Consider the following 26,770-nt stretch of genomic DNA (forward strand, 5'->3'; position numbering starts at 1 on the left):
ATTCATTAACCCAGGATACTCATGAGTTTTGGTAACAAGAATTGTTTGTTCTGAAGGTTCTCTGAAGTTATATACTCTTCTACTAACTGGCTGAATGACTACACTAATTCTCTCTTTGACTTCAATTTCTAGTCTATCTTATTACATAATGTTTTCTATTCTGTAAAATTTTACATTCTGTAGGTTTAAATTGTGAATTTTCAAGGTGACCTAAACAACTTTTCACCAGTTCCTCTCAATGTGAAACAATACATAGCAGTAGGAGAGGTGGTTATTTTTAATGTTAATGTAATGTTTCTCTATTGTATGGACATGGGCAAGCTTAATTTGTATGCATGGGCTAATTGGCATGGATCATTGGTAATTGTTTTATTAAATACTATCCTCTGATTTTTCCTAATCTCTGAATTTATTGGATCCTTTCCCCATTTTCGGATTTGTAACTCAATGCAGCAGCACAAATGGGATATTGTAGAACATGGTGGGTCCTGATACACCAAGATGGTCGAATAAACAAAGTAATTACCATTTGCTCTACCCACACTTTTAGTAGAATGAGTAAACTTATCGGTTTACTGATTTGGATAGACTTTAATAGAGTCAAAACAATAGTGTGTTGCTTCCCCTAGGGTGGCAACCTGCTGGGTGATATTTGCTCATTTTCCTGCATTGATTAATTGATTGATTATTCTGTGCACAGTTCTGAGTTGTGTTATCATCCAAGATGACTGAATCATGCAGTGGGGTTGGCTGTGATACCATGTTTCTGTGGAAGGTGAGGATGCTTTGGATAAAGAAACAACTGTGCAGAGCCAGTCTTTTAAAAAAATCAAGCCACTTTCTATTAAATTAGCATTTGGGATTTCTTTTTATATCCTCTATCTTACCATGTTCAGTGCCTGGGACTTAAGATTCTCTCTGTTTCTTGTGAAAGTCATTCCAAACAGACTGCCCTTTTGTTTCTTTTTTTCCCTAAGATCATCCTTCAGTTAGGTATCTTTGGTTTTATCAAAGCAGTCTGTTTCTTGAAAAGGGGAAGAAATAGTATTTGCTGCTGGAGTCAGATTCCTAATAATGAACTGATTGATTGGAATGGCCTAGTCGAGAGAGTGGAGGCATTTCCATCTGACCCAGACACCTAATTAGTTGCACACTGAGATTGAACAAAGCTGTAGAATATGTGTTCTAACCTTCCTTTCCATTCTACCCGTGGGTTTCCAGAGCATCAGGAGAAGCAATAAAATATCAGTAGGGGGTGGGAAGAATAGCTGCAGTGCTCCTAATATTCTCTTTTATAATCTCATCTTTGGCTAGAACAACAATTTTGCCTGGCATATGACATGCTGCCTGCAATCAAAAGATGAATACAGAAAGGGCTTTATAGGGATTAAAAAGTCAATGGATTATCCATTAAGCAATCAAGTCTCAATATGCCACAATTTGTCTAGGTCATGATGTAGTCCCTGAAAAAAATGAACCAAGATCTATTAGCTTTCCCCCCGGGGTCATTCTCTTTCAAATCTCTACTACAGGCAGGTCTTTGAGCTCTGGTCACTAGAGTATACCTTTTTCACTAGTTGATAGTGTTTTAAAATTAGTTTTAAGTACCATTTTCATTGACAAAGGCTTGAGGCTTTCTGAAGGTCAAAGGCAAATAACTTGGGTAATATAATTCTGCAAACAGGAAGAGAAGATCCATCTGTGTTGTGCTCCATCCATATGGCAGATATCCAGATAGTATATTCTCTGGAACACTGGAGAGGGGTGAATGCCAAACTTTGTAGGGCTTTCAGGGAATGACACAGTATTTTCATTTGTATTATTTATTTAGTTTCTAATGGGTTAATTCTGACCTGGCATCATATTCAGTAATGTAAGCAGTTTCCTATGCCTATTAAACACCGTGTAGCTTTACCCCAACTGTTTTAACGCTCTGAAATGTTCCAGATTCAGATGTCATATAATCTTGCTTTTCCACTTGGAGAATGAAGGCTGTGATGCAATCAATAGGTTGGTATGTCTTATTTGGCAGCTTGGATGATAAAAGCTTTATTGATAGCCAAAAGTCTGCTGAAGCAAAGCCAGAATGGCTAAAAGCAATTCTAGAAAAAGAGGCCTTGCATTCTCAAGACCACACATTTTGATGAAAATTCTGTGCCATGTAAAATTTTCATTCTTTTCTACAGTAATTCTCAGGCATGTCTGTGCCAAACAGCCCTGTACCAGAATTCTTGACATTGTTTCTTAGGTAAGGGTGGTCTTCGAAATAAGAAATTATTAAAAAATAATGGATTATAAATTGTGTTCACTGTGTACCTTGCATACTTGTAACTGTCAGCTTTTTTTCATCTCAGTGGGCAAGAAATTTTTTTCCTTATACAAATTTCTGAATATTGTGGTACCCTTGGATAACCTGCTAGAGCATAATTTAGGAACTATGAATTCTCACAATTGAGCAGTTCTGATTCTGTGGTAGATTACAAAAGTTATGTTTCTTTTTAGATGCATAATCCATTTTATTCAGATTTGGTTTTTGGATTTATGTTTGTCCAGATTTTAAGTGTGATCTAAGATATATAGGATTTCAAGGCTATGAAAACATTTTTCTCCCTAAGAAGTAAATATTGGTTAAAGTCAGGATTGAACACTATGCAGAATATTAATTCTTAACTTTGGGAAATGGGGGGATGAGGGGTAGTTGTGGATTTGTTGGAAAGAGGTTCTTCATTTTATATGCCAACCATACATAATAATCCAACTAAATAAGTAATGTTTCCCATGCATTTTATTTCATTCCTTTTTCACTTTAGATGACTGAAGTTGCTGTCAATTACTTCATGTTACTACAAAGCATTTATAAAACATGGTACCTTCTCACATATATTTTTGTGATAAATGGACACTGGTGAATATCCTAGGAGCTTGCAGTTTTTCCCCATAACATGATGGGCACTGTGTGATCCTTATGGAAACAGATGCAAGTGACGTTTAAAAACTCACCTGCTTATTTAAGAGTTCATGTTTGGCAATATGATCATTTCTATAAACTTCCCATGAAGGAGTTAAGGAAAATTAAAACTAACCTTGTGTTTAGTGCTTTAATAAGTGCTTTTTCTGGGGTGGTGATCTTTGTTCTAAAAATGGTGCTGGTATTGTTCTTTTACCTCTTATGAGGTACAGTTATATATTTTCCCCCACTTTTGAAAAAAAAATAAACTACCTTTGTTTCAAAGTGATAATGAGAAATTGTAGAATCTTAGGATCATAATATACTAGGCTTGAATGGCATCTTAGCAGTTTTGGATATTAACTCTTTCATTTTACTAATTTGGAACTGTGATAATTGCCCAGAGATGTGACAAGACTTGGTCAGAGCTACATACCTATTTTATTGTGGATCTTGGGTAAGACATCAGTGCTCTTTATTCCTTGGTCAACACCTGTATCCTGTTAACACATTGCCTCTTGGGGGATAAAATGTAGATTAACCTAAAAGCTTCTGGGCAAAAGATGTGTTAATTTGAGAACACTTCTGGTATTGGAAAAACTTTCATTCCTAGAAATGTTATTCAAAAGTACATGTTGAAATACAGTTAACTTACAGTGGCAGGAGCTTCTTCAGAGGAGATTTACTCAATGAAAATTGAGATTTTAGTAACAAAGATAATGGGAGGAAGTAAAAATGAATTAGCTAATAGAATTGTGTGGTCCCTTTTCTTGATTTTAATGATTATAATGTATCTCAGAGCTATCTACCCAGCCATCTGATATTTTTCCTTGCCAAGGAATGAGGAAACCAAAGGTGGGGTTATAGAAATTTTTTAGATACCAACTTTGTTAGAAAAATGGCACTCACTGCCCTCAATTTTAGCAATGAAGGAGGTGAAACGAGCTGGACACACCAATTTGAACTGTATTATATTATTTTCAATGACAAAAAAAGCAACAACCCAACTTCAACCTCCCCAGTAATGTCTTCTAGTACTTTCTCACTTGTTCACTAAGGTGCTATTGAGAAATAGACACAGGGTGATAAGCTGGATTGCTTTACCCAAAGAACATTTTGATCAGTTCAGAATCTATTAAATTTTTGTTGCTTTTTAGATTTTCTTATAGAAATAAAATGTTACCCAAAAAGGACAGTAAAAAATATAATCCATAATTCCTAACCACAAAAGCAGTAATGTTCCCCTTAACTTGACTAAATTTTCAGCAGATTTTTTCCTCATTCTAGGCCCTTGACTTCCTCTTCTTAAAGCATTGACTTCAGAGGACTCGAAATTCTAAATTCTTTTTCTAGATACCCTTTAGATGTATCACTTCTCCCTAACTTCTTGCCAGATTGGCAACCTAGCTAGGACTTTCTAAGAACTTATGAGTCATCCTTTGGAAATGGTTCACCAAGAAAGATAGGGCCTCCAGGGATGGTGAGAAGCTAATGTCCAAAGTGCCAGTTAGCAAACATGTATGGACTACTCACACAACCTCCCACCAATAAGGATAGTAATTAATTATATAATATTGTAATATAACATGTAATACATATATAATATAGTAAAAAAATATGTGACATGGAAAGTTTGATAGATCAGGTGGCTTTTCCTTGGTTATCACAACAAGGAGAGAAATGCCACTCACTGCCCTCAGGTTAGGCAATGAAGGTAAATGAGCTGTGCACACCAGTTTAAACTGTATTACATTATTTTTATTATTTTTATTTTTTAAAAAGATTTATTTTTATTTATTTATTTATACAAGCACTGGGTACAGTCAGAAGCGCGGGAGGGTGAGAGAATTCACCAGAGCCAGAGCCGGAAGCAGAGCAGGCAGAAGGACCGAAGTACACTGCTAAGGGCAGCAGCAGGCACGGCAGGAGAGGTCTGCGTGCCATGTGGGACCCTCCTCTGGTGGCTGGGGAGCAGCCGGGGATCTAACTGGTGCAGCAGAGGCTGTGGGCAGCTTCGCAACCCGGCGCTCAACCGCTGCGCCACCAGGGAGGCCCTGTATTACATTATTTTTAATTAAAAAAAAAAACAAAAAAACTTCAAGCTCCCCATTATGTCTTCAAGGATTTTCTCATTCATTCACTCAGGTGCTTATAAATACTCTGCACTTTTGTTTCAGTGGAGTTGATTGAATCACTCTCCCCTTTTGCAACAGTGCTTTCCTGTCAGTCTGCCTTACATAATTACTCCATCCAGTACAGTTTTTGTTTGATATCCTACAACTCTAAAAGAAACATTGTTTTTATTTCTTTATATTTCTGTTCATTCTTTCCCCATAAACACATAGCATACAAATACACAAAGCATATATCCATCTTTGTTCACTTACCCTAAGCATTTTTCTTCGGTGCTCTATGATGGTCATAATTATCACCAGATACCCTATAAATATAAAGCTTGTATTATCTTTTTTTTTTCTACTTGAGGCAAATGTTAGCTGAACAGCATAACAGCACACAATTACAACATTTGCTCAAATGCTCAGTCTTTATCTTCATATGATATGGCCACCAGAGTGTATTCATTTGTGTGTTATTTTGGTAATATTAAGGCTATGAAAATTAAACTCAGCTGTAGTAAGGAGGCAGGGCATGATAATTAATACTCATTTTTGTCAGTCAATTCTGGTAGGTTGGCTCTAAATTAGTTCAGGCTGTTTCACAGTCCTTAATCGCTCCCTACAAAATGTGATCGTGCACATTTGGCTATATATTATTGAGGATATTGTTTCCAAAAATAGTTGTATTAGGCTGTGAGTGCTAAATGGCTTGGAATAATACAAAAGGAGGAATAAATGATAAGGGGAACAGGACAGATATTTCAATGTTAATGGACACACTTTTTCCACAGGACTTATTAGAAACCAGGAATAGGAAAACAAAGAATGGTCACTGGTAAGGGGAAGAAAAGTAGAATTATCAGGGTCTCAGGTGGTGGGTGCAGGCATGAGCTGTACCATAAAGATTTTGATGTTGGGCCTCCCTGGTGGAGCAAGAGATTAAGTCTTGGCACTATGAAGACATCCACAGTTACTGCAGCATGAGTTAGATCCCTGGCCAGGGAGCTAACCCACATGGTGCAGCAGACCTCTCCTGCCTCGCCTGCTGCTTCCCTCAGCAGTGTATTTCAGTGGATCTCCCTGTTCTGCTCACCACTCTGTCTCTGGGGAATCCTCTCTCCTCTCTGTACCTCCGACCTGACCTACACCTCAGTTCTTGTATGCATAAGTAAATAAATCTTTGAAAAAAAGGAGTTGATGTTGCTGATAAGGTTTTTAAAAGGAAGTTCATGCACTTTTAAAAGGAAGTTCATGCACTACCTCACTTGCATCCTGATTTGCTGCGTCTCATGAAATGAAACCTTCCTATGGTGGAAATGCATTACTCCTCTGAGACATTTGTGTCAATTTGTGACTGTAAAGTGGAGAAATGTCTAGTTGTTCCTCAAAGGGTAACTGAAATGCTTTTGTGAAATGACTCAAAAAATCTTGATTAAAATTGTTTTGTTTAAATATAAGGTAAAATTAAAAGCTCAAAGGTACAGTGGAAGTGAATCAAATTTGGCACATTTCCCCAACTCTCTCCTGTAAAAAAATAAAAAAAAAAAGAAAATGATCTATAAATGTCTATAGAGGTAATATAGGAAATGCTGTAGTTAGAATATTTAAAGGGACTTGCTGAACTGTGAAGACTTGACATTTGAGTCATAAAGTTAGATTTGGTTTAACAAAGTTAATGCATTTCAAGCTTCTTCTGTCTCTAGAATTAATAAAATGAGAGTGATGAGTGATTGTGGGACTGAAAACAGATTGGCTTGCATTTTGAACCACGTCAAGTTTAATTTAGCAGATATATTAATTTGAGGTGGTTTTATGTTAATAGTTATAGGAAAACATTAGTAAGACCACAACACTCAGCCAGACATACTGAGCGTGTACCCCATGGTTTCCCACAAGCAAAAGATGAGTTCAAGCACGTTAAAAACATGTCAAGTCATCAGAAGTCTGCGATTCTTGGCTCCCTGTCCCTGTATCTCCGAAAACCTGAGCCATCAGATTTCCTAAATCAATATTTCCTAATTATTATACCAGGACTCACTTTCTATGATGTCAAAAAATTATTTCTAATATGCATGACCTTTACAAAATGTCACAGAATAGTGTCACAGGGTGTGACTGATGTAACCTGTCCTCTCTGCTGACTTTGCCTCACAAATTTTACTTGAAATTCTAGAGCCTCCCAGGCTTCGTCACTCTGAATGTCTTTTTGGGTATTTTTTTTTAAATCGGGTGAGAACAATTTCATTTTTTTTTTTTATTCTATCCATCAGTGTGAAATAACTACAATTTAAGTAAATCTGGGGCTTATTAAAAAACCTTTGAGGTGCTAGGTACTGTTCTGGGCAGTCAGCATGATGGGACAATAAAAGAATGTCCACACTGTGTGCAAGTTCAATAAGAAAGATACTTAATATGTGCCATTCTCACTGGTGTGAGATGGTATCTCATGGTAGTTTTGATTTGCATTTCCCTGATTACAAGTGATGTTGAACATTTTTTCATATGTCTGTTGGCCATTTGCATTTCCTCTTCAGAGAAGTTTCTTTTTAGCTCTTCTGCCCATTTTTTGACTGGATTATTTTCTTTGTTGTTGCTGGGTCTCATCAGCTCTTTGCAGATTTTTGTGATCAGTCCTTTATCATTAGTGTTGGGTGCAAAAATGTTCTCCCAGTTGGTGGGGTTTCTCTTTGTTTTTGTTATTGTCTCTTTTGCTGTGCAGAAGCTCTTGAATTTGATGTAGTCCCAGCTGTTTATCGTTCTCTTCACTATCACTGCTTTGGGTGATGTGTCTGTAAAGATGTCTTTGATGTGCAAATCCCGTAGTGTTTCGCCTATATTTCCTTCTATGTATTTTATGGTTTCAGGTCTTATGTCTAGTTCTTTAATCCATTTTGAGTTGATTTTTGTGTATGGTGTGAGGTAGTGGTCAAGCTTCATTCTTTTGCATGTAGCGACCCAGTTTTCCCAGCACCATTTATTGAACAAACTTTCTTTGCTCCAATGCATAGTCTTTGCTCCTTTGTCAAAGATTAGTTGACCATAAATCTGTGGGTTTATTTCTGGATTTTCTATTCGATTCCATTGGTCTGTATGTCTGTTCTTATTCCAGTACCATGCAGTTTTGATGATTATGGCTTTGTAGTATAGTTTGAAGTCTGGGAGTGTGATGCCTCCATTTCCTTCTTTTTTTTTCAGTAGAGCTTTGGCTATTCGGGGTTTTTGGTGATTCCATATAAATTTCATCAATAATTGTTCTATTTCTTTGAAGAATGCCATTGAGATTTTGATTGGAATGGCATTGAATCTGTATATTGCTTTTGGAAGGATGGCCATTTTAATAATGTTTATTCTTCCAATCCATGAGCAGGGGATGTCTTTCCATTTCTTTGTGTCTTCTTCTACTTCTTTTAACAGTGTTTTATAGTTTTCTTTGTATAGGTCCTTTACCTCTTTTGTTAGATTTATTCCCAAATATTTGATTTTTTTTGTTTCGATAATAAAAGGGGTGGTTTTTTTGATTTCTTCTTCTTCAGATTTATTGTTTGTGTATAGGAAGGCTACTGACTTTTGCGTGTTGATTTTGTATCCTGCCACTTTACTGAATTGATTGATGAGTTGAATTAGTTTTTCTGTGGAGATTTTGGGGTTCTCTATGTATATTATCATATCGTCTGCAAATAGTGATAGTTTGACTTCTTCTTTTCCTATTTGGATTCCTTGGATGTCTTTCTCTTGTCTTATTGCTCTGGCTAGGACTTCCAGTATTATATTGAAAAGCAGTGGTGAGAGTGGACATCCTTGTCTTGTTCCAGATCTTAATGGAATTGCTTTCAGCTTTTGTGCACTGTTGGTGGGAGTGCAAACTGGTCCAACCACTATGGAGAGCTGTGTGGAGATTTCTGGACCTACTAAACATAGGGCTTCCATATGATCCAGCAATTCCACTCCTAGGTATTTACCCAAAGGACACAGAAACATCAATTCCAAAGAGCACCTGCACTCCTATGTTTATAGCAGCACTGTTTACAATAGCTAAGCTTTGGAAACAACCCAAATGCCCAAAAATAGATGAATGGATCAAGAAGATGTGGTGCATATATACCATGGAATATTACTCAGCATTCAAAAAAGATAAACACATGCAATTTGCAGCAACATGGATGGCACTGGAAGGGATCATGCTCAGCGAAATAAGCCAAAAAGAAAAAGAAAAATACCGGATGGTCTCACTCATAGCAGGAATCTAGAAAACTTAAATAAGGGACCAGGAAAATGAATATAAGAAAGTGAAAATCAAAATCAACAAAAAACTATGAACCAGAGACACTTTTTGGGGGGTGGGGGGCGGGAGGGGAAGGATTGGGGTCAGAATGGGGCGTTTGCAATTGTATGGGGGAATATAAAAATAAAATTTAATATTTAAAAAAAAAATAAAAAAAAAAAAAAAAAAAAAAACAAAAAAAAAAAAAAAATACTTAGTGACAAATAATTGCAAAATGTGTCACCAAGGAAAACAAGGCAAGATAAAGGGACTCATAGGGAAGGGGCTAGGGAAGCTTTACACAGATGGCAGAAGGCCTGATGGAAGTGTTTAAAGAATGCTCGGAGGACAGAACATTCCATGCAGTGGGAACAGCAAGTGCCAAGGCCTTTAGAGAGAACATGCTAGAGCTGTTTAAGGAACAGTAAGGACATGGTTGGACCTAAGGTGTTGAGCATGCAACTAGCAGAAGGAGGGCAGTGAAAAAATTTCCCAGGATACTGTGAAATCCTGTTGTATTACTTGGCTCTCATTCTCAATAAGATAAAAAGGCAATGATAAGTTTTGAATAGAGGGATGATTTGATTTGACTTTGCTTTACAGAGAATGGCGATGATAACCATTTGTTGAATAAAACCTAGAGGAAAGTAAGGGATCTCTTAGAAATCTCTTGCAAGTAAACGAGCCTCTGGCAACAGCATCTTGAACTGGGGGCCAGGCAGAGGCAGTCATAAGAGGTGGGCAGATTCATATATATATTATGTAAAACCTAGTAGTATTTTCTGATGGATTGAAAGTGAAAGGTGGCAAAGAGTATTTAAGACCAAGCCAGGTGTTTAGTCTGGTAGGATAGAAATGCCAATAATTAAGATGGAGAAGATGTCAGTTGAATTGGAAAAGTTACCTAGCTCTCTTATCTTCTTATCTTTATTGAGGTCATCTTGACTCATAATACTGAACTGAGGAATCAGTTCATCCCTCCTCAGATGTATGTCACTATACTACCCCAGCTGTCAAAATCATTGAATAAAGTCTCTGGATTCTAAGGGAGAGATTGAGCCTGGGAATGCTAATTCGTTCATCAGCATATGGGTAGAACTTGAAGCCATGTTATTGGATGAAAACACCTAGGAAAAGTTTACAAGACAAGGGGAGAAGACATCTGTGGGTGGGTCCTGGGATACACTCATCAAATGCATGCTAGGACCATGGGGCAGACTCAACCTCTGAGAAGGAGCAGCAATTGCAGGAGGATAATCATGAGAAAGGACCATTCTGGAAACCAGGTGATGACTAACCCATAATAGGGAGAGAGGATGTAATTCTCCCAACTGTTGCTAATAGGCCACATTAACCAAGGAACCAAGTACTCGACGTGATCCTTAGGCATTTCCAAGTGATAATATGATCCAAAAAGATTATTTGTATGCAATCAGAGAGCAAAGGTTTGTCAAGGCTGGGTCCAAGAGAATGGAGAAAAAGATCAGGCAAACTCATAGGACAGATAATTCTTTTCAGGAGTTTACAGAAAGCAGAAAAAAAATAAGTGCTATGGATATTAGTGAGGAAGATGAGGCAAGAATCCAAAGCGCTTTCTGCCAAGCAGAAAAATATGTCTTGTGCATTGTAATGCAATGTCCCTCAGCCTCAAAATGGGCCAGCTTGGAACTTCAAACTGATTCAATTGGAATCAAATGGACTTATAATCCTGCACAGCAGCTTTCAGCACCACCGAGTTAAATTTACTACAACTTAGCCAAGAGTAGCTCATGCCATGCAGCTTGCCACTCTCTTCTCTTTGGGTTTTGATTTACTAGGAAGTGGTTTGCTGTTGACTGAAATGCAAACAAATGTTTCCTACTAAAAAGGGAGCATAATGATAGCACTTTCCCCTCCTGCTCACATTTGCACTCTCTCTTTTTCAAAGTTTAGTACCACTTCTGAGACAATTAAGATAATTTGGCCATTTAAGTACTAACAGCCACAGCGGTCTTAGAACCACTTACTTTTTAAGTACTAAAATGCAGTAAAAGGACATTATTGCTTATTGGAATTTTAATGTCTTTTTATTGGACTTGAACTATAAAGAGCACTGGAGTTGACTTTGTGTTTGTTCTTAAGTAGACATTGAAAAGCAAGAAGAAAGGAGGAGAGTTTATTAAAATTTGCCTCAAATGATTCTTATTTGGTAACCACCTCGGTGGTATCTTTTGAAAAAGATTTTGCCTTGGCCTGAAAGGCCATGTAGACATCTTGGGATGATTTTTTTTTTTTTTTAAATGGAGGGAGTAAGACATTGAAGCCAAGTAGAAGGAAGGGTTTCTAGTCATTCCAAACTAACGGTTTTCTTTTCAAAGATGAAAAAAAAAATTGTATTCAATTTGTGGTTATCATGAAGCCACTAATAACTCAGATTCACATCCGATTGCCCTTTGATAATGTAGTCAGCCTGCTTGACAGTAGTTGTGCCCACCACTTCAATTGTAATGGAGGCTGTAATGGGAGGAAAAAGAATCACCCCATTTTCACCCCGCAGGTAGGGGAATGTCCAAGCTTGCAAAGACTGGCATTTCAGGGATGAGATTGTTAGGGAATGAACTTTCTAAGAGATGCTTCTGAAATTCAATGCCATTCCATTAGAATGAGACAAGAAGGGGTATCTTGGAGGATGGCAGACTTTAGAAAAACAGTCCTAGATTTTCAGACTGCCCCTGCCTTTATTAATTGGGTAAAGTGTGCAATTGTCAGTTTCTTCTCAGTAAACTGGGAATAAGAAGTAACAAGAAGGGGCCTCCCCGGTGGCGCAGCGGTTGAGCGCTTGGTTACGAAGCTGCCCACAGCCTCTGCAATGCCTGTTCAATCCCTGGCCACCGGGCGAGGGTCCCACATGGCGCACAGACCTCTCCTGCTGCCCGCTGCTCCCCTCAGCAGTGTATTTCGTAAGTCAGCCTGCTCTGCTATGCTCTCTGCTCTGGCTCTGGTGAATTCTCTCACCCTCCTGTGACTGTACCCAGTGCTTCTGACTGTACCCAGTGCTTGTATAAATAAATAAAATAAAATATTTAAAAAAAAAGTAACAAGAAGAATATGATGGAGCATGGTAGCAAACACTTGTGAGATCCTGCTCAGGGACTCTTTTAAATCTTTTGTGTTTATTTACTAACTTAATGGTTAATCATTAAATGGATATTAATTTTATCATCATTTTGTAGATTAGAAACTAAAGCATAATAAAGATAAGTAAACTATGTAAGATTTCAGAACTAGTACAAGACAGAAGACAGTCTTTAAACCAGTCAGTGTGATTCTGGAATTTTTTCCTCTAACCAAACTATGATTCTAATGGGGACTATGAGAATTAAACAATATGTTGTAGTCCAACCTGCTGGCCTGCTGTAGGTGTTTAATAAAATTTAATAAATGTTAAATGTTATTGTTGATAAAGTTCAGAGGTCCTATTATTTTATTTTCAATCAAAGTTTAGCAAGCCAATAATAAGACAGAGAACTGTTAAAGCATAAGAAGCAAAATAAAGAATATTAAGGGGATTATCTTAGAATTTCAGTTAAAAAATACTCAGTCCAAACCAGAAAGACAAGTTTATAATTCCAACAGTATGAGACCTTCTCCTCTGCTGTTTTCTTGCCCTTGATAAAATTACTATCTTCATTCTCTCCATTGCCCTTTGGCTTCATAACTTCATTCAAAACCTTCACTGTTATTTCAGCATCAGTAACTATGTTAGCTTGTTAGCTGACTTCAGTCTCCTTTTTTTTTTTTTATCATTTTCTTTGACTTCATCTGAAATAGCTGTTACTTGTTAAACTTTTTTAAAAAAATATATTGCCCATAAGCAATAAAATGGGACTTTGTTTCTATTAGAACTGGCATAATAGATATTGCATATTTATCTGTTTGTTTAAATCCAGGTTTACAAGATTCCAGGTAGTTAAGGACAGCGATTGCTTACGACTTGAAAAAGCATTCATTTCTTTTTTATAATGTAGTAGAAAGAAGAGGTTCTTAAAAGTAACATGCTGACAAGAAAGAAAGGATACTGAACTCTTAAAAAAACACCCTGTTTGGTCTTGTTAGTGGAATTATCCATTGTCTTCTCATAACCTGACTATAAACTGAGAGTGCCTAATTAAATAAGGTCCCCTTTAGCTTAGTAAATAGGCAAATTTATACGAGCCATTGTTGAATAGGAAGCAATCTGGACCTGTAATAGGAAATGTGATTCTAAATGTTGAATTTTAATATGTGTTCTGTCACTTAAAATCATTGCAACTTTATATCCTCCTTTGTGAAAGGGAGATACTAATACCTACCTGACATTGCTGTTATAATATTTTATTTATTTATGTATATATATATATTTCCCCATCTCACTGTCCTCTCATCTGTGGGCTGTGCTGTTAATCCTCTGATCCAAGATTCATGTTCGAATTCCAGGCATCCCACCCATCTCTGAGGAACATGTTACAGAAAGGGGTTCAAAAGACAGGTCCCCTCTGACTTGTAAGGTGACTTCTTAGAAGTCACATGCATTGGGTAGTGGTTTATCATGCGGGTGCACATAAATGTGTGAAGAGAGTGGGAGATACCATTTACATGAGCAGCAAATTGTGTAGTAGCTTGTAAATGGGCTTCTCAGCATTAGGAAGGAAAGAATGTTTATTGGTAAACAGTAAGAACGGCTGCCTGAGATGGCAATTATACCTGTGATTTTATCCTTTAACTTGGGCTGGAAAACAACATGAAAATCTTTCCTGAAATGTGTTTCTATTCTGATGGTTTATCTTTTAGGTTAAACATGATAATGGATGTGGAAACTGTTAAAAGGAGCAAAATGACGAAATAATTGTAAAGAGCTATGTTTTTGTTCCTTCTTTTTATGGTGAGTGGCTTTGTAAGTGCCTGTGTATCAGGATATTAAAGAATCACTGAATCATAAGCTAAAGGATAATTTTACATAAAAGGGTCAGAGATGTTTAAGAAACACAGCTAAGCAGAATGACAAAGAGATTTGACATAATCTTTGATAGTTAAAAGTAGACACTTTCTGAGGCTAGCATTGGCTCATAATATTTTACAGAGTATACTTTGTTTACTAAAAACATGAACAATTTATTTTTCTCTTTCAGAAGACTGATTGTTAAACTTCTTCAGTATTTTATAAGAACACCAACATATTTAGCTTTGCATATAATGAAAAATAGCATTAAGTAAGTACAGTGCATCAATATTTTGAAAATATGTATATTAAGATCTACAGAACAGCTTATGCTAGACCAGGTATAACTTGGTTCCATAACTGGAACTAGCATGTTATGTAATAGAGGCTGGTTCCAATACCTCATGTCTAACATAGGACTAATAGTACATTACTTCATCTTTAAGTGATTTTTAAGATTAAGGATAAAGTATCACAGACTAGATAGATGGATAGACTGATATAATGTGAACATTGTACATGATAAACATTATTATTTATATGATGTTTAATAATTGATAATTCCTATTATTTGACTATATTTTTTAACTTAACCAGTAAGTATACAGAATACCAGAGTTCTGATTAGATGGGGCATCTAACCTTTCAGATATTTTGTTTTGTGGGTTGTGTATAGCTCTTGAAATCCTTTGACTTTCCTCCATTATGGTTCAGCTGACCAAGTGAGTGTCTGTAGACTGGAGATTATAACCCCGAATCTAAGGTGATCGGTATGGATAAGAAAAAAAAATATATCAAGAGATGATGCTAGCAAGATGGTGATAGAGGAGGGTCTTTGCTTCATCCCTGAGAGGAACACTGAACAATTAACCTGGAGTACACCCACAGTCAGTGTGAAATTGGGATACACCCACAGTCAGGGTGAAATTAAAGCACTCCTTGCACCTCAGACACCAACACAGACTGAACTAGAAGGGGTGATGAAGAGATTCACACTTCACTTGATAGGAGGTGTGTGGAGAGACCACTTTAGTGGCTGCAGTTTGGGGTGGGGGTACGGATAGTGTGACTGTGGCACGCTGAACACAACTGAGAAAACAGGGACCGTGTCTTCCTCTGGAAGTATCCTCCCCAGAGACCAGCTAGAATGAAGGAAACAAGGAAGCATGAAGTTGTGATGAAATCCATTTGAGGGCTGACAATAGAAAAATGATGCTTAGGGCCTCCCCTGGTGGCACAGCGGTTGAGCGCTGGGCTGAGAAGCTTCCCGCAGCCTCTGCAGCGCTGGTTCGATCCCTGGCAGCTGGCGAGGGTCCCACATGGTGCAGCAGACCTCTTCTGCCACACCCGCTGCTCCCCTCAGCAGTGTATTTCCTCACTCTGCCTGTTCTGTTCCCTGCTCTGGCTCTGGTGAATTCTCTCACCCTCCTGCCCTTCTGACTGTATCCAGTGCTTGTATAAATAAATATATATTTAAAAAAAAAAAAAAAGAAAATGAAAGAGCCTCACGCCATGGGGCTGGAGATGAAAAAGAAAGAAAGAGAGAAAGAAAGAGAGAAAGAAAGAAAGAAAGAAAGAAAGAAAGAAAGAAAGAAAGAAAGAAAGAAAGAAAGAAAGAAAGAAAGAAAGAAAGAAAGAAAGAAAGAAAGAAAGAAAGAAAGAAAGAGAGAAAGAAAGAAAAGAAAGAGACATGATGCTTGCACAGTTGTCCTGCAAAATCTAATTAACCATCATCACCATTGTTTTGGTTCTTTCAGAGTCATAAGTTAAGTGTGGGTAAAAGTGGTTTGAATACCCAAGACTACTCAGATTTTATGTCTCACTCCTCAAACCCTGTGGTTCTGTCATCATTTTTTTATTTTTTTTTGGTCTTCAAATTCCTGATTCCTGATGAAATCGGTGGTTGATAATTCCCATATATTTTCATTCACTTTTTGGTAATTCCCATATATTTCTATTGCCTCCTTGCTGCTTTGTCTTATACATCAACTTTGACCCACAATGTACTTTATGGTTACAGTCAAGAGCAAACTTACCAAAGGTTATTGCTTCTAAAGAACAGATTGATCAATTTGGGAACAAATCTTGAAAGATTTGAATGCTGGACTCTTTTTCCTAGGTAGCTGCAGAGATCTATTTTAATTAGATAGTTATTTCAACAATGCTTTATTTTGGGGAAAAAAAAATTTCTCCCATTTGTTGTTTAAAAGAGATACCATTTAACACTACTAAGTACTTGGGATAATCCCTAACCCCATTGAACAGCTTAAACAAGTGAGCTATACAGAAATGGACAACTTGAAAAGCAAGAAAATAAACAACCCAGCAAAGACTTACTCTTCACAATTTCTAGTTTACTGCTCTCCACGGCAACATAATGGCCCCTTAATCATCCCTCCCAATAATTGTGTAGTCAAGACCGTGGGTCTCAGCACACACATTTGTGGACTTGTTTCCAATTCAAAGAGAACAGAAGTTCCATATTTTACTGTGGTAGCTTAAGGTCTTGACCAATTTTTGGTGTATTTCTCCTCTGAGTTTAAAGAAAGGGCTGCCCTCCATCAATTAGGAGTCCATTTATACAAAACAGTGCTTAGGAGGAATCCTTTTTTGGCTTCTAATGCAAGATTTCCTCAGAAGTGAAAAGATGGTCTGGCTTAATGCAGATTCTCATGTATATAAACTGGAATACTTGGGGAAAAAAAAAAAAAACTTTCCATTACATAATTAGAATAATAGCCTCTTTCTCTTTTTTGCTCTCCTTTAAGATTTGCAGAGTAGAAATCTCCCGCTCAGTAATTTGTGTTTTTTTTTTCCAAGCTGTATGTTTCTAATACCATTGATCTTTCTCACAGACTTTTCTACTCATGCATTGTGATAGAGGCTCTCTGCATTTCTCTGATTTCTTTATATTTCCCTCAAAGCATAGCATCAAGAATTAGATGTGGTAATGCTTGGGAATTGCTGCAGTTACCTAAGACATCCTTCAGGCAACCGGAACTAATTTAGCCTAATAGTCTGCAAATCTCGTGATATACAAAAAACTAAAGTTTTCTATTTTTCTTTTTTGTTTTGCCATCACAAGACTGATTTCAAGGACACATTTTTGAAGCAGTAATAAATGTTCATAGCTTAAGCTTTGACACTTGATTTTTTAAAACTAATGACCTGACCTTTATTAACATAAAAGAATAATCATTCTCACAAGAATATAACACATTTTTTTCAAGGTCAAAGTGGGTAGAATGTGAGGTTTTGAAGTTTGAAAAATCATCAAGAGGATTCCAGCAATTAGAATTGTGTTCTACAGTCATCAACAGATAGAGATGTTTGACTGAATAGGTGAGAACAAGAATAGGTATCAAATTTTTCATTCACTCACTAGATCAAGAAATATGCTGGGGATTCACTATCTTAATATTGTGTGATTCAAGTCTCTTTTTTTATAGATAAGGAAATGGCTTCAAGAAAATAGACAGTTTGTCTGAGATCATCCAGTTGAGTGCTATTGCTTTGCTTGTTTTTATGTCCATACTATAATTATCAGATTGTAAAAGGTATGGAGAAAGAGAAATTCATGGTGTTGATTTCACTTGTTAAGGATGAATACTTATGATGTGATGCATCTGTTCTACATTTATATTCCAAGTTCTTTCTTTCTTTATTTAAAGATTTATTTTGTTATGCATACAAGAACTGGGGAACAGGACAGAGGTGGGGGGCATGAGATGATTCACCAGAGACAGAGTGGGGACAGGACAGGCAGATCACCCAAAATATACTGCTGAGGGGAGCAGTGGGCAAGACAGGAGAGGCCTGCTGTGTTATGTGGGTTAGCTTCCTGGCTGGGAATCGAACTCATATCTCAGTGGCTGGCAGTAGCTTGATAGCACTGAGACTTTAACCCCTACGCCACCAGGGAGTCCCCTATTACAAGTTCATTAAAGAAAGTAAAATAGGGATTATTAATTTATGGTCTCTTAAGCAAAGGCAATATAAAACCTAGTTAATGTTTGGGTTTTTATGACACCACAATTTTTAAATATTCATCTATAACTTGTTAGTTGTGTAACTAAGGCAGATGTCTTACCTTTCTAATGTAGAGTCTCCTCATCTATAAACGATATACACTAAGACTAACTGCCTCATACATCTTGTGAAGTTGAAATGGCTTCACATTCAACAGTGCTAAAGTTTACGCTGTTATTTTAAATACTGCTGGGTACAGGTCAGTTTAATGAACAAACATTTGTTGGTATCTGTATGTTCCAGGCACTTGGGTTCTGTCTCCATCCTCAGAGGTTCTAACCAGAGAAAGGGATGTCATAGGCTCAGAATGGAAATGACCTCACTAAATTATAATAAAACACACAAAATTCAATAGGAATGCAAAGAGAGAGGTGGTCCCTAGTGTGTATATTAAAACACTTAATACAGGATTTAAAATAAAGTAGAAATTAGAGAGGTAGAAAGTGGAGTTTGTCATTTGTTGGTGGGTAATGGACATTTTTTAAAAAGAAATAGTGATAGTTGAACTACACCAGAAGTTACTATTGATATTCATACACTTGGAGTTAAATAAGGGTATTCAATGTGATGAAATGCATTCACAAAGAAAGAGGTAAGGAAATGTCTTATAAAAAACACACCAATAGTGTTTTGCCAAGGAAAAATACATATGGGCACATCTTTCCTCAATTATAATGTCTCCATTGGTCTGGGTTGGAACCAAATAATCCGCATTTTTAACAAATCAACGCAATGATGGACGGTAGTAATAATGGTGATCCGTGAAAAACTATCTAGAAACACTAAATCAGAATCTAAACTCCTTGAAGGAATTTCTTTTGAAAATAAAACATGAAGGTAGCTAGGGTTTGATTTGTGAGAAGCCTTTTAGCATCTTTAACTAAAAGCCAATATTTAGGTAATTAACATTTAAAAAAAAAGACAATGAGGTGATAAATAGGAGAGAAAGAAATATTGAAAGTACTCTTTGACACTCTACTAGAATATAGAAATTTGAAAATCACTCGAATCAGAGCCAACACCTTTACTTCACACCATCAGCCTCTCTCAAAATGCTAATGTTCCTCTGAGACACTGGTGGTACCTTTGTTTCTTGCAGGAAGATGCTCCCTGTCTTGGAGCTGGATGTGTCATGTGGCAGTTGCTACGGTAACTCGTTTAAGGAATGTCATCGAGTGAGTTACCAAGTAAATAGTCTTGTAAGGAGGATATTATAGCTGACATGTAAATTAAGGCTGCCCTGTCTCTGTCAGAATTTTCTATTCTGAATTCCCCTGCTTTCCATATTTAAAAGAAAATTTCTTTCCCTTGCAAAAATCTCCATTTCTTAAGTAACAGAACAGCATTTGTATACACAGTTGACATTCCCTTGCTCCTTATTTCAGTTTTCTATACCTGGGCATTAATTTCCCAGTGCTACCCTTAGATGACAATAGAGATACTTAATAAACATTTTTTTGGGTGGTCATCAAGAGCAAATGGTAGTTCCTCCTCTTGAAATCACATAGAACAATGTCTTCTTGAAGCTTTATAGAGCTGATTTCTCAATTTTATTAAAGCATTTGAGTAGATGCTAAACTGCTGGTCCTAACTCTCGAAATTCTAGGGGTTCACCTTGGGATATACATGGGTGACCCTCTGTGAGTGAACACTTTAATTTTCATATCTGAAAGGCCATATTTGCCACTTTATTCCCAAAATAGAAAGTGTGTGGGCCACCTTTTATTTACTGAAAATCTTTTTCAGACATATCACAACAATGTTCACCTTAACTTTGCTGGAATTAAGCTTCAGTGAACAGCCAACCTGCACTGATTCATTTGGGAAGAGTGCAAGATTCATATAAACTGTTTTTTTTTCCTGCATCTTTAATTTCTAATTCTAAACCAGGTTATCCAGCTAGAAGCCAATATGTGCTTGCATTTTCCATGGAATTTTTTTTCATAGTCTTGTTATAAAACTTAACATTTTTCTTTTTGTCAATGGTCATTATAAAAAAAAACAAATGAACATCAATTTCTATCTTTAAAAAACTATCAAACATATAAATCAAAATATATATCCCCTTTACATAAAAACACATAAAATGTACCCATTGGATGCTAATGACTAGAATAGATTTAGCAGTACATTGATTTGGACATCATTTATTTATTTTAATTTTGTTCATGGGAGCTTTATAAACCTTTCACAGTCCCTTTTTTACTATTTCTTGTTAATGGCTACCGGGGAGTTAACAACTCAGTTACATGTAATTTCAATAGATTGTCTTAGATTCATTCTTTCATTATTTGAGGTAATTATCTGACTTCTACTAGCTTAAGTTCTATTTGACTATGAAAGACAGATATTAATTCTGTTTGGCTATGAATGACAGGTAGAAATAAAAAATAGCCAAGCCCCCCTTATAGAGGCATCAGGGGACAATTTCTTGCTATCAGCAGAGACCCAGGCTCATTCTGTCTCTCTGTCTCTCGTTCTGATAGTTCCTGGCTTCCATATTTGAGGTTTACCCATGGTTACTAGAGAGGTGGTGAATTTCCAAAGTAGCCTGTCAGTGTTCCAGGAAGAAGGTGGTGGAAGATAGGAGGTAAAGGTCACATTCTAAATGAGCCAGTCCTCATTTTTTAAAATGCTTTCCCAGAAGTTACATCTAGAAAATTCCACTTCTATTCCAGTGAATAGAGTTTAATTAAATAGCTACTTCTAATAGGGGGACCTAGGAAGTGGCGCCGGGCACACTGCCACACCAATTCTAGACTCCATTAGAAAGGCATAAGAGGGGAATGACTGTAGAGCTGGCAGCTGGATATCTACCTCATCACCCTTCACTCCATGAGTCCTATTCATCTGCATTTTACTAGTTTAAATTTTTTCTTTCTATTTCCTCACATCTGTTTTAAAGTACGTGGTATAAAAACATTACTTAATAATAGTACTAATCACATGTACTCAAGAACTACGCTACCCATTACATAAACACTCCCATTTTGTCATTTTTCAAAAGTATGACAAGGTGGTCACTACCTTTATTTTCATATTGTCAATGAGTGCTTTGATATATAAGACAATGAAATACCTTGTTGAAGTCACCCAATTAATACATGGGAAATATGGGTTTCTAGCTTTTGTATTTCTTTTTTGGCAGGCATATCTGTTCATTAGTTTAATATATTTTTCCATCCTACATATGAATGTCCTTACCTGGGTTGGGATTGTTTTCATTTTGTTTTGTTCTTTTACCCACCATACCACTGAATCAGATAAAAGCATTTCAAGTTTGTTTCTACCTTTCCCTCATATTTCTTTCTACTTTTACCTTTATTTCATGGAAAAAAATTTTAAACCCTGTCTATCTGAGGAAAGATAACCTGACTTTGGAGATACTGTCCTGTCTGTCATTAGCATATTCAGGCCAGTGCATGTAAATCCATCATGTTCATAACGAGTGTTCAGTAGCTAACTTCCTACCATATTGACAACTATGACAACAGTGATGGTGTTCATATTTGTTACAGTTTTGGTTTCAGTTATAATTACATAAATATTTATTTCAACCATTCAGTCATTCAACAAACTGTAGCTGAGTCATCCTTAGATCCTAACACTGACTTGGAAGCTGGTGTCACAGCTGTTAATGGATTTCCTCTCCTCACGAGGTGTGTTGTCTGCTCTGTGAATAGGTAACCTGGGAGCTAACAAATTAATAGATGTGCAGTACTTCAGATGGTTATAAAGTCAAGCAGGGAAAAAATGGGAGGATAGAGAGGGAGCATTATGGCATGGGGAATGGAAGAAATGGCTGTTTGCTCACTGCTAAGGTGGCGTCAATAGAAGACCCCACAGTATGAGGGTGTAAGCTGTGCAGTAGTAAGAGGAGCAATCCAAGAATATGGAGCCTTAAGTACGAATGCCCCAGAGAGAGAGGAAGTAAAGATGATCAAGGAAGAACAAATACAGAGAGTATTGTCAAGAGCTCCCTCATAACCCTAGGTGACAAGAGCTTTGAATAAAAAGAAGAAATCTGATTGTGAGGTTATTATTTCTAATCCAACTCTTCACACAGACTCCAAATATTATCTTAAAAAATGTAGATGATGCAGTAGCTAAGAAAAAAATGGAAAGGATCTGGTGACTGTGAATCTACTCTTAAGTCTTATGTCCTGAGGCAAACATTGCTCTCCTGGCTAAAAGTACTTTCTTGGACATTTTGTTTTGTTTTGTTTTTCATGATCATGGTAGAGCTATGAGAATTATTGTTATAGGGCCACTGCAGCATTACTATCTTAATAAATCCTTTCAACAAACCTGCAGGGTAAAGGCTATTTCTGTAACAGGTGGATTCAGGGAGAGAGTTGATCACAGTCAGAAAAGAAAAAACAAAACAAAACAAAAACAATGTAAAAGCTAGATAGGATGAGAATAGGGAACAGATCCAAGTACTATGATAAAATATTTTCAGTTATAAAGAGTATCAATTTCCAACAATGAACTGAAACTTAGTATCATACTGCTATAGAACTTGAATTGAAAAAAAAGTCTTGCGGACCTCCCCTGGTGGGGCAGCAGTTGATCTCTGGGCTGCAAAGCTGCCCGCAGCCTCTGCAGCGCTAGTTCGATCCTCAGCCACTGGCGAGAGTCCCACATGATGCGCAGACCTCTCCTGCCACGCCTGCTGCTCCCCTCAGCAGTGTATTTCATCAGTCTGTCTGTTCTGCTCTGCTCTGGCGCTGGTGAATTCTTTCACCCTCCCGTGCTTCTGACTGTACTCAGTGCTTGTATAAATAAATAAATATATCTCTTAAAAAAAAAAAAAGAAAAGAAAAGAAATCTTGAAAAAAATCAAGGTGGGAGTCAGGATGAAATCATTAAGGACAATGTTCATATCCATATGGAACACAAATTTTAGGGGGGGTGGGAGAGAAATCACAAATAATTAAAGTGATTGGTATTGTTGGGTATAAGTTTTCTAATAAAACAAAGCAAGGTAAGTGGATAAAGATGGATGAGTATATTCGTTTTAATAAACTAGCCAGAATTCACCTTTCTGAAGAAATGACTTTTGAGCAAAGACCTTAGTAAATAGAAGGGCAGGTTGTGTGATAATCAGGGGAACACTGTTGAAGCAGAGAGAACAGCAATGACATAGGTCTTATGGGGTCATTCTCCCCAAAAGGGTCAGATTGGCTTTTCTCAATAGGTCCAGAATAGGCCTCTTGTCACTTTCTAATGCGAACTAGAGGTCAGTCAAGGTTCTGCGAGCCTGAGAAGTTTAGTCCCATTACTTAAAAAAAAAAAAAAAAGAAAAGAAAGGCAGCTTGCTTTGTCTGAGGGCAGTGAGGGCCATGAAGTCTGAGAGAAGCTTATGTTCTTGTTCTTGCCCAAATGCTTTGACTCTTCCCATTCAAAGAAGAGATAACAATGTCCTAAGCTCCTGCCCTTTTTCTAATTGAATAAACAATGACTGCTGTCCATTTTATGACTAAGAAGAATGCAGTCTGTGGGGCTCCTGCCTTTCTTGGTTTCTGATTAAATCTAGTCTCTTTCAGTATCTCATCTGGGCCTCCCCTCATGGGGCAAGCGGTTGAGCGACGAGTTGTGAAGCTGTCTGCAGCCTCTGCAGTGCCAGTTAAATCCCGGCGGGCCAGCGAGGGTCCCACATGGCGTGGCAGACCTCTCCTGACTAGCCCGCTGCTCCCCTCAGCAGTGTATTTCGTCAGTCTGCCTGTTCTGTTCCCCACTCTGTCTCTGGTGGATCCTCTCACCCCCCACACCTCTGACCTGTATCCCGTTTCTTGTATGCATAAATAAAGATTTATTTTATTTATAAAAAATATTTATTTTATTTATACATAAATAAAAATTTATTTTATTTATACAAGAACCCAGATACAGGCCAGAGGCACAACCTCATGCGCCACCAGGGGAGGCCCTAAATCAAATAAATCTTAAAACAAACAAACAAACAAACAAACAAAAAACAAAGAATCTCATCTTTACTCTCAGAGTAAGGTTGAGGTCACCCACCTTATTGTCTGTTTCGTGAAGTCCCTACTCTCCATTCTTGATGTTCCAGCTGTCAAAATGCAAGAAAACCATTAGACTTTATAACAGTGAATTCTCCATATGTTACCAAATCAATTATTTTCCTTTGGTTCATCCTTTTAATTACTTGTCTAGCCTGAGTAGAACCCAAAAGACTATACTATGATTTCATTTGCTCCGTGATAGTCTCAGTGCAGGACTTCTTAAACATGGTATGTGAATGGATAAGTTGGAGTCCAACAAATCACCTTTTTTTCCTAGGGGAAAAATGGTGGGGGATCTAAATATTGGGAGGGGAAATAAATTTAGGTCTGAAATAGGCAACTGTATCTGTAACTCTAGATTATACTAAGATCACAAATATTTATTTTACTGCCTACTATTAAGTTTTGCTATTTCTATATCCAATTTTCTTCTTCAGTAAATACATTCTCTCAAATATTTATTAAATACCTGTTTGCCAGGAGCCTGCTATTTGCATAATTGTTAATTCTTATATTTATATAGTATCTAAACTTGCAGCCAGGACTCAAGAGGCTTCAATCAAAAGAGGAAAAGATGTCAGCTGAATATTATAGGATTCCTCTGGTAAACTGAACATGGGCATATATACCTATCACATAAGTTAGAGGGGATGGACTCTCCCAAATAAGGATAATATCAGTGTAGAACCCAGTGATTCCCAAGTCCTCCTGGGAGAAGAGACATTTCAGCTTTTGTATAATTGATATTTTTTTTCAATCTTCTAACACAATTTGAAATCAAATTTTCAGATACATTGACTGATTCTTAGATGAGTGACTGCCTTTTTTTTTTTTTTTTGAGTGACTGCTTTTTAAGAAGTGGATTCTAGGGGATTGGAGTCACTGACGGTTTGAATATGACAAATTTCAAATTTGTGATTTCTTAATTTTGCTTGTTTACTAAGTTATGCTTTGTAAACATTTAGCAAAATATAAATGTTTTCACTGTCTTTTTTCTTCATTGTTCTAGCTAGAACTTCCATCAGAATAATATGGACATATGTTGAATATATTAAAGATTTTTTCATATACTCAGTCTGAGTAGAGTCAGATCTTTGTGTGTGCTATCATTTTTACACTTATGAAATAATATACTGCTACTGAAAATAAAGTTAAGACACTGAGGTATCTAAAGAATAGGTCATATTGCCATTCTTAGTCCTGCAGCTCAGAAATTATCATTATCATTGTTCTGAGTTTCTTCCTTACTTTGACCCTTACATGATGCATTTTCTGTAAGAAGGTGCTCTAACTCAAATGGACACAAAATTCTGTGTCCTAATGTTGTTTAAGTAGATGACATATTGTTTTGAATATTATTGGAACATTTGTAGAATGAAAATTTTCAAACAGAGGTTACTATTAGCTGATAGCCAATGTTCAGACACTTTTAGTTTTGTGTAATACTGTAAATTCATGCTGATATTCACAACTTATTTTTCTATGACCAAATGCCATGTTGCCTTTTCTATGATCATTCTTTGATTTTTACCATATGCAAGGTGGTGGTTATTTCACTTGATCTTCGCTTAACCTTTTGACTCCACTTCTTTAGGTTATTTGCACATTTAAATTATCTTTTCTAGTCGGAGTTAAAGATCTGTAGAAAGTCTTTTTATTTCCTTCAAATATTTAGCACATTGTAAGTATTCTTTGAAGAAAGAACAGTTAAGGAATATATATATATGTATATATATATATATATGTACACACACACCTATATATATAATTTAGCTTTTATTTTCAAGACTGTCAACATGGCCACTTGTTTTGACAATTGCTAGGAGATTATATATTTCCTTCACATTAAATTCAGAGTTGTTAAAAAATTCAAGCATAAGCTTAATGAAGACTCTTATAGTTGGCAGAAGTATTGACTTAACTAAGCATTAGCCCTTGCAAAAATAAACTTGAACAGGCAGCCAATTCACAAAATTGCTAATTGTTCTTACTTGACTGTGTATCTTAGTTGACAGTTGGTCTTTTACTATGACATGCATGCATATAGTCAATTTCATATACTTTTAGTATTATTTAAACTTTAGCTCTTTAAATCACTTAAGTGTAATTCACAAGTAAAATTTTCATGTGCTTCAATTATTTAAAGTATAGCTTTAAAGTATAAAGTACAACTTAGAATAGCATATATAAGATGGAGGAAATATGTATTATTATACATTATCAGTAGGCCTGTATATATGTCTATATATACACACACTACACAGGAAATCAAGACTTTTAAAATATGGTTCTTATTTTTGGGGAGGAAGGGAATTTTTCATCTAACTCTCTGAGTTTTTCTCTAGCTGGTTGGATGAACAGATCAACTTCAATCAAATTAGTGGAAGGAAAAAATCAAATTGAATTATATATGTGCAGGACTCTACATAG

General features: G+C 36.6%; 1 protein-coding gene and 1 long non-coding RNA gene across 6 annotated transcripts in view; one reads left to right on the forward strand and one right to left on the reverse strand.

Moving 5' to 3' along the window:
* LRRC4C (leucine rich repeat containing 4C) overlaps positions 1-26,770 on the forward strand; it is a 1,047,300-nt gene that overhangs the window by 180,470 nt on the left and 840,060 nt on the right. The gene's annotated exons all lie outside the window — the stretch shown is intronic.
* The window catches only part of LOC119254530 (uncharacterized), a 56,857-nt gene that overhangs the window by 22,571 nt on the left and 7,516 nt on the right, over positions 1-26,770 (reverse strand). Inside the window, exon 2 of the long non-coding RNA XR_008553456.1 lies at positions 24,339-24,387. This is a non-coding gene — a long non-coding RNA (uncharacterized LOC119254530). The remainder of the gene's footprint in view (positions 1-24,338; positions 24,388-26,770) is intronic.

This window comes from Talpa occidentalis, unplaced genomic scaffold (assembly GCF_014898055.3).
Source record: "Talpa occidentalis isolate TD23 unplaced genomic scaffold, MPIMG_talOcc4v2.1 talOcc4.3, whole genome shotgun sequence".
Classification (NCBI taxonomy): Eukaryota; Metazoa; Chordata; class Mammalia; order Eulipotyphla; family Talpidae; genus Talpa; species Talpa occidentalis.